Raw genomic sequence first — 9539 nt, forward strand, 5'->3', positions numbered from 1 at the left:
TATAAGAAAATTCAACCTATGGAAGAACTTTATCCCCTTGCTTGTTGTTCTCATTTACCAAGCATATCAACAAATTTCCCAAGCCTTAATTTACTACCCCAACTTTCCCATCTGTTTGGGTATGATAGGATGAACATAATGCAAGATTGGTTCCAAGAATTTTCCACAATGTCCTCCAAAATTAGAGGAATTTTGAGATAAAAAAAGCAGCCTCAAAACAAAAAATGTATTAACAAAGTTAAATTTAAGAGAACCAATAGGATTCAAGATGATGATGTCATCCACATGGGAAAATATTTTGGAGGAAAAAAAGAAAACTACTTTTTCTAATTGTATTTTTGGTTTATCTCCTTATAAGTTTACTCGAATTTCAGGTGTAGACACGTGTTCAAGGTGGAATTAAATTCTACACCCAATGAGTACCCACTTTGCGTACTTCTAAGTAGACCCACATCGAAAAAAATTAACACTTTTTTTCATGTATTTTCATTTTTTTCGATGTGGGTCTACTCAAAAGTATGCATAGTGGGTACTCGTTGGATGTGGAATTTAATTATGCATCCAATAAGTGTCTAGAATTTAAATTTAAGTAAACTTATAAGGAGATAAGCCAAAACTACAATAAAAAAACATAGTTCATTTTTTTCTTTAAAATTCATAACTATTTATATTAAAAATAAATTTGCAATATGGGTTGCATCACTAGGTTTATGACAGGGTATAAAATGAAGCATCTCGGAGAATCTGTCTACAAATACAAAAATGGAATCATTTCTCCTCTTTGTTCTAGGTAACCTGTAACAGCCCCGAATTAATAATACGTAATTAATTAGATTAATCAAGCGATTTATAATCAACAAGCAATTTATCAAATAGTTAACGTTAAATTACAAAAAGAAAATGTGAGTGAAGATAGACAACTTACCTGTGGAACGCTAGTTGAATGCTAGTTGAATTCTGCTACCTGCAACAAAGTCTTGGGGACGACTCTCCACCCAACCGTAGGCTCAGTGGCACAAAATCTTGCTACACTGGCCACCCCCAAGCCCTCAATCAACGTACTACTGCCAGGGTATCCTTGTCTTATAACACTATTCTCCCAAGAGAATGGATGATGAAATCATGGAATGATGGAATGCTCGAATGCCTCTCATCTTCCTCATCATCTATTAAATAGAGCAAACATTGGAAGGGGAACCACATGCACACACTCCATGTGTCCACATGCAACTTTATTGCTTTCTTGTTTTATTTCTTTTGTTTTTACTTTTTGATAGCTTTACTGATTTTTACTGCTTTCTTGTTTTATTTCTATTTATATTTATTTAGAGCTTTAGTATTGTTATTTATTATTTTATTTTTATTTATTATTTATTTTCTTGTATTATATTATTTATTATTATTATTTTTATTTTTATTATTTATTATTTATTATTAAGGGACATTACATACTCTCCCACTTTAAGGAACTTCATCCCGAAGTTAAGTTGAATTATTTATTATTTATTATTAAGTTGAATTATTTAACATTTTATTTTGTTATTTATTACTTCATGTTCGCCCGACACCCTCTGTTGAACTAGTATAACCAGCAGGCATCGAAAGTTTTCACAACACCCGGGAAATCTCAAGGAATCTCTGTCCTTTTTCCCACTTTTGGAACCAGGCATAAGCCTGCCCCAGTTTGTATCCTAGTCCAAGGCTGGCCCCAAGGCTCGCGCCTAACTCAGACCTCATCTACCCCAAGGCAGGCATCTGGTACGGTAATCAATGACTTCGAGCATCTCGCAAGGCTGGCCCACTCCCTCCACAACTACTAAGGCACATAGCCCTAGGCATCGAAGTCCTTACACCCCCACCAGACTTCGGCATCCCAATCCACTAATAGGCACCTAGCCTAGAACATCAGGCACTTGGCCTCCTCAAGATGGTCCCGTAGCCCTTCAAGAGCTATCCATCAAGAGCTACACAAGACAAAGGAACCACTAGCATATGTAGTGTTGATTGAGTAGCACTTACCTGTGGTTGAAGTCTGCTTACTGCAACAGGGTTTTTGGGACGACTCTCCACCCCACCATAGGCACAGTGGTACAAAATCTTGCTACACTGGCCACCCCCGAGCCCTCAATCAACGTACTATTGCCAGGGTATCCTTGTCTTATAAAACTACTCTCCCAAGAGAATGGATGATGAAATCATGGAATGATGGAATGCTTGAATGCCTCTCATCTTCCTCATCATCTATTAAATAGAGCAAACATTGGAAGGGGAACCACATGCACACACTCCATGTGTCCACATGCAACTTTATTACTTTCTTGTCTTATTTCTTTTGTTTTTACTTTTTGATAGCTTTATTGATTTTCACTACTTTCTTGTTTTATTTCTATTTATATTTATTTAAAGCTTTAGTATTGTTATTTATTATTTTATTTTTATTTATTATCACTATTTTTTGTTTATTATTGATTTTCTTGTGTTATATTATTTATTATTTATTATTAAGGGACATTACATAACCCCAAAAAAAATCATACTAATGGCATCCTAGGGTTTGCTTGGTATGGGTAAAGGATGATATAAACTAGCATTTTGTTACTTCACTTTTGCATATTAATTTTATTTTTTTTTAATTTGACCACAATTATATTTACATCAAACCTCATACTTGGCCAGAAATAAGAAGACCATAATTGGGCATATGTTTTATCATTCCTAAAGTGGCTAGCTAATCCTGATCCATTATGTTTTTTCTTCTAAGAGGCTATCCCTCATTGAGAATTTAGGGATACATGGTTGGATTCCTTTAAACAACAACCCTTCTTGAATCATGTACTGTGTTATCTCAAAATCAGGCCCTGGAAGGCTGCAGACCAGGAAGACTTCAAGTAACTATTTCAACCTTCTTTAGGCTGAGGCTTAGCCTCCTCAACCTGAGAGGGCTCTCTCTTAAAGGATTAATGATTTTGGTTAAAACTAAGATGGCTAACTCTTATAGAACAACTGTGAAAAATATGAATGCTGGAAAAACATTAAGCATCTATCCATTGGGCTTATGGAGTCTATTATCACAAAATCAGGTACTAAGGGCTGCCACTTAGCAAGATCTTATGTAACTATTTCAAACCAGGCTTTAGACTAAGGCTTAGCCTCCTTAGTCAGAGAGGGCTCTCTCAAACAAACTATTGATTATGATTAACACTAAGAGGGCTAACTCTTGAAATGAAAACTTAATAAACATGCTGGTTGGACAGACAACATAAGATATCTTCCATTGGGCTCATGGAGTCAAACACCATTTTAGTAAACCATAAAACTACTCATTCATGGAAGTCAGGGCATGTAATGTTTAAACACTCAAAACATTTCTCAAATGAACCTCAACTCATAAATACACACAGGAAGTCTGAGCAGCTAGGTGAATTCAGAGTGATTGTGTATCTATAAAGCTGTAAAACATCAAGGGTAAGACAAAGCCACATACATCTTGAGCATCTGAACAAAGTATGAATCCTGAGAAGAAAAAGTAGTCTCTTATATTACTGTAACAAGTCTTTACATAAGCCAATATAAACTCTGTTTATTCAAAAACATCCAACCCTAATTACATCCAAGTCTGATCCATATATAGGAATACATGCTTAACCACCTCGAGCTTCCTCCTCCAGCATGAGGGGAGCATCGAAGGCTGCTATTAACTATCCCTATCTGCTGTTTAACTAATTTATTAATTACATAAGTGCTGAACTGTAATTACAAAAAATCCTACTTAATTCAAAACTCAAATCTGTCCTCCTCGTAGCATGATGACTTTCTGATCCTTGACACCTGTATATTTTCTGTTTTGGCCGAGATATGTTGGAGGAGAATACACTGAACGAGCTGGCTTTGGATACTGGCTGCGTAGATGGCTCATTAATCAATTAAGATAAGTGCCTTGTTTTCCCGGTCCTTGTCTCCCATCATTCTTCACTACTTAAGGAACATGCTCCCGGCTTTTTAATTCCTCAGAAACAACGAACATCACCATATTCTCTAATGAGCTGGAAGCTTTGTTGAGTGGACAAGTGTATAAACCAAAATCTCCGGTAACCCTAACCAGAACCCTAACAATTCGGTAATAAAGTACCTTTATCAAAGCTTAACTAAGGACAAAATATTTCACCTTTTCCAAAATGCACATCTGTCATTCTCTGAATAGCTAGGAGAGTCTTATGTAGTTTCCCTTATGTTCTTGAGGCATTTCCTTCGAAAATTTGCTGATCCCATCATTAAACTCTTTGTTTTCCTTATAAAACAGCACCTACAGCAGTTTCGTAGCGCGCTACGAAACTGTTGTTCTTGCTAAAATAGAGTATATTTGCACTAAAGCGCTTTTTTGCTTGAACCTATCTTTTAACAATAACCGCATATATACACAATATGCGAGCTCTTTTAATCTCTCATCCCCCAGGCACGATAGCGATGATTCAAAAAATCTTTTTTATGAAAACAAGCTTTGGGGATTTCAGAAGATGAACAGTCTTAACAAGGCCATTACCCGCATTGGCATCCTCCTCGAATATATTTCTCACATCAAAAATTGTTGGATTAGGTTCTTTTCGTTTTCTCTTTTGAGCCGCATCCTTTGAAAATTTCGATCCAATTCCAGACTGAAAGTTATTTGGTTGCTGACCTTGCTGCGTTCCATTATAATCCCAAGCCCGTTCCACTGCTTTCTTTCCATGGAGGTTCCCATAATCATCACTCCAACACTTTTTAGCTCTTTCATTTGCATCTAACATGTTCTTACCGACATAGCCTGCCGTGTCAAGATGCTCTTTTTCAACTCAATGCATGCATGCGCAATTTGGCGTGTGGCAACTGGCAGGTAATAAGCTTGTCACAACATCTACCTCAGATACACATTGTAGAAGATGACCTTTATCAACTATATCAGGCTCGACTGCCATTTTGGAACACCAAGCGCATCGTTATGATGTGGATCTTCATTCCATATATTATTTTCTTGATTTTTGGTATTGTGTTTAATAGGGAAGCTGACAGAAATATCATCAAAACAGAGTCTATCCTCCCGTCTCCAAATGCTCTGTCACCTTTTACATGGTAGAACTTTTTAGCATTACATATAAAACCTCATCCATTTCACTTATCCTCTTGAATGGCCTTACAGCAATGGTTAACACTTATATAATTATGTCCCTTATAAGCCTCTTCAAATTGCTAGGCGCCCTTCGAATTTTGAATTTGATCCTCAATGCTCAATGCATGTCTTCAAATCTGAAAATAATCCTATAAAATCACTGGTATTTCTGTTTCTTACGATGCTTTTGTTCATTGTAACGTAGGCCTTCAAAAGAGCTCAACCCAAGCCGTCTAACCAATCTTTCAAATAGTAATCTGTCAAGCAAAAAGCGAGCCACTGAAACCTGATTGGGGCGCTCTGTCAAGCCGGCCATAACCGGTGCCTTCATAGAGCGGAGCACCAGCACTAACATCATAATCTAGGTGTGCCCTCGAGTGCCTTAAATCTAGTTTTGTATACCTAGGAACATCATCTAGAACAAAATATGGACGTTTTGAACAATAAACTCCACCATAAGGACGGCTAGGCACATCCAAATAGCTATGCACACGTTCCAGATGTCGACTATATCTATCATTAACTATCTTTGCATAAGATTGCATGTCACCACGTGCTCTTTTAATGTTTTGATGCTGTCGAAGTTATAAATCCATCATTCGACCGTTTTGCACCAACTGTAACTACCCCAGGTTCAATTGCTTGTTCAAGGATACTACAGGAACCTTTAAAAGGCGCCATAGAACAAAACCATTCATCTGATAGATTTTCACTGTTGTAACTTGGATCCAAAAGTCGCCAAATCACCTCCATAAAATCACGTCGGTAGCCCAGAGCTTGAGAACCAACATACAGTTTCCGCTTGGATTTGGACTTCTCAGAGTCTAGCTTAACATTCATTTTGGCATCTGAAGATTCTAAATCTCCTTCAACTTTGACTGCATCAGCCATCCCTGTTTGCTCAATAGATCCCACAACAGCAGGAAAAACTGCCTTTGGGGCATCTTCGCCTGCATAACCAACTTTACAAGTATGAGACCCCGGATCAAGAACTATAGCTGCGACTTCATCACCTCCATACATAGTGCCGAGCGCCTATAGATGAGATACACCTCAGCAGTTGTTTCAGCAGTATATAATTTCTAACCATCCCATCCCGCAATGCTTAACTTTGCATCCATTCGTTGATGAAGCTATGAAGATCCTTATGCATCAATTCTGTCACCAGACAGCACTACTTCTGTCTTTATCTACAAACGAGCTTAATGCCTGCAAAAGATTTGAGTGCAAAAGTTTAGACATTGCAGAGACCACCGCTTCCTTGAAATCACTGTCGCTACTCTCATCTGCAGAACTCTGTACAATAGGCATGCTAGGATTTAGGCCTCCACTGAAAACTCGAACAAATTCCCAGTTTCGTAGCGCGCTACGAAACCACCTAAACATGTAGCGCTGCGAAACTGCTAAAGGATTTCTGCGCTGCGAAAACACTTTGTCCTTAAGCTAGTCTGAGCAATTTTTGGAAACAGAATTTTCAGTGATAACAGAGTCAACAACACCTCAATATAACAGTGAACTCAACCTTACATAGAAGTCAGGGCACTCAGCATTTAGATATTCAGAACATAACTCATATAGGACCACAGTTTATAATTGCATACAGGAAATCAGAGCACATTCAGTGAGTTCTGAGTGATTATACATCTATACCACTGTAAAAATTATGGAAAGAACAAGATCACATATTCTGAACAATAGAAATCCCTCATGAATCCTGAGAAGTAAAGTCAAAATTATATTATTGAAAATGAGTCATACATATGCCAAATACAAGTTTTCCATAAAAATTTCCAACCCTTTGTACATCAGCTCTTCTGCTATATATAGAGCTCTTTACACAACTTAGATTCCTCCTCCAGCATGAGGGAAATTCGAATTCATCCTACTATGACACCTATTGATACTCAAAACTAACTATTAAATGCAAATGACACCTAACTAGCAGTCCTAGAGACCTAATACAACTAGGAGTGTAACTCCTTATCATGATTCAACAACCTTATCTAAGCATTTAAAGCATTATTTGACAACTTGCAACCTCAAGGAGTCGAATTTGATGAAGCCTCCCACGTGGTCACCCAACTGCTGATGACAAACCCTAGAAATTAGGGAACATGTTTCCCTGTTTTTAGGTTTAGATCCTTAAAAATTGCAGAGCCTTTATCTCTTCATCCATGACACATTTTATGAAACTGAAGGAGGTTTTTGTAGCCCATGTTGTCCAGAACAAAAACCTCTCCTGGTTTTTGAAAACATTTCTCCAGCTGTCCAGAAACTGTCCTTGAAAAACACGTGGCAAACAGGAAAAATCCGTTTTCTGAAAGTAGGGTCTCAATGAAAGCTTAATATCTCCCAACTGAAAACACTTATGAATAAAGTGAGATAGGTTATTGTAGCTGGACATTTTATGAAGAGAAACCTCCATCAGAATTCCAAAATACGTCTTCCTGTAACCAAAAACTGATCTTGAAAAAGACTGCTAAAACCAGTAGACAAAGCTTGACTTTCAGCAGTTTCGTAGCGCAAGTTTAACCATAAATTCCTCCCTCCTCAGAACGAATTTGAAGAAACTGAAAGAGGTTTTTGTAGTGCAGCATGTTAGGAATAAAAGCCTCTTTCAGTTTTCAAAATTTAGTTTTCAGCTGCTCAGAACCCCTTCTGGAAGTTTACTAGTAAACGCAGAAAACAGAGTTTTTTATGCTGAAACAGGCTGCTACAGGGGTTTCGCAGCGCGCTGCGAAACTGCTGTGTAATTTCAAAAACACAGCTTAGGATCAAAATCTAACTTTCTTGTGTCTTTCCTTTTACTGCAATGACTTTTCCATTTGACATGAAATTGTTCAACATTGAATATTTAGACACCATTCTTCAAGGTAAGTATCAAAAGGTAATTTGTCCAAAATTAGGACTTAGCCTTACTTCTATCATCTTTATGCAGCTGTGATGATGTTTCCTTAGCCCTAGGGCTAAATTCCTTGCTTAATTGAGGAGCTACCTCGCTTGAACTTGATGAAGATTTCTGATCTCTGCTCACCATGGGCTTGTTTGCTCAAACTAAGAATTGTATCAAATGTATATTGCATGAACACGACCAAGATCAACATGAATATGTCTAGGATCAATTAACCTTTACCTTACCCTTTTTCTTTGAGAATTTTGTCAGTGATAACATACTGCTCCAAATTCTAGGTCCTCCTTGTACTTGTATTTGAGATGTTCAAATCCCAGAGTTCCCACTTGGAATTCTCGTAAAACCAAACACCTCATGCTCAAATAATCTACAATCTTGTTAGCAATTCCACTAATATGTTTAAAAATAAAATTAAAGTTTTTCATAGACTCTACCCATTTGGTATGCATCTAATTTAGTTTCTCTTGCCTGGTTATAAATTATGGAGCATGGTTATCAGTTTCGAAAATGAATTCCTTGGGCATAATATAATGCCTCCATTTTTAGGGCTTGTATCATTGCATAAAAGCATTTATCATAAGTGGACTATTTATGCTTGGTTTCATTTAGCTTCTTATTGAAATAAGCAACAGGTTTATCCTCTTGAGTAAGAGCATCACTAATGCCCATTCTGATTGCAACACACTTAATTTGGAAACGTTTTAAGAAAATAAGCAAAGATAAAATTATTTTTTCTTTTATCTTCTCGTTCAGCAGTTCAAATTCCCTATAGCCTACAACTCTCCATTTAAATGATTGTTGTTATGTTTTAATGGTGTTAACCATAGGTGCACATATATGACTAAAATTTCTAATGAACTCTCTATAATAGCTAGCCAATCCATGAAAACTTCTCACCTCATAAATATTCCTTGGAGAAGGCCACCCTTTAATATATTTTACCTTTTCTGGATCCATCTCCATTCCTTTTGGAGAAATCTCAAAGCCCGTGTAGACCAGCTCTATTTTCATAAAGGAAAATTTCTTCATATTTATTAAAAGTTTCTCATGTGGTAGCTTTCTCAACACTAGTTTTAAGAACCTCAAATGTTCTTCTTCTATCATTTTTTTGTAAATACTAATGTCATCAAGATATACGATCACAAATTTACCAATAAAGTCTTTGAGAACTTTGTTCATGAGTCTCATAAATGTGTTGGGTGCATTAATTAAGCCGAAAGGCATAACCAACCACTCATATAGCCCATCATTAGTTTTGAAGGTTGTTTTCCACTCATCACCCTCCTTCATTCTAATTTGATGATACCCACTTTTCATATCTATTTTTGAAAATAAATTATCACCACTCAAGTAGTCCATTAAATCATTTATATAAGGTAAAGGGAATATGTACCTTATTGTTATCTTGTTTATTTCCTTGGAGTCGGTACACATTCTCTAGCTTCCATCCTTCTTTGGTCTTAAAATTGCAAGTACAACACAAGG

General features: G+C 36.8%; 1 pseudogene; it reads right to left on the bottom strand.

The window, feature by feature from the left end:
* Positions 1-5704: 5704 nt before the first annotated feature.
* On the bottom strand, positions 5705-6166 carry LOC149228944 (actin-related protein 4A pseudogene; annotated as a pseudogene).
* Between the last annotated feature and the right edge of the window lie 3373 nt (positions 6167-9539).

Source organism: Pinus tabuliformis, chromosome J (assembly GCF_031772625.1).
Source record: "Pinus tabuliformis cultivar Carrire ecotype Pingquan chromosome J, CPIR1, whole genome shotgun sequence".
NCBI classification, from domain to species: Eukaryota; Viridiplantae; Streptophyta; class Pinopsida; order Pinales; family Pinaceae; genus Pinus; species Pinus tabuliformis.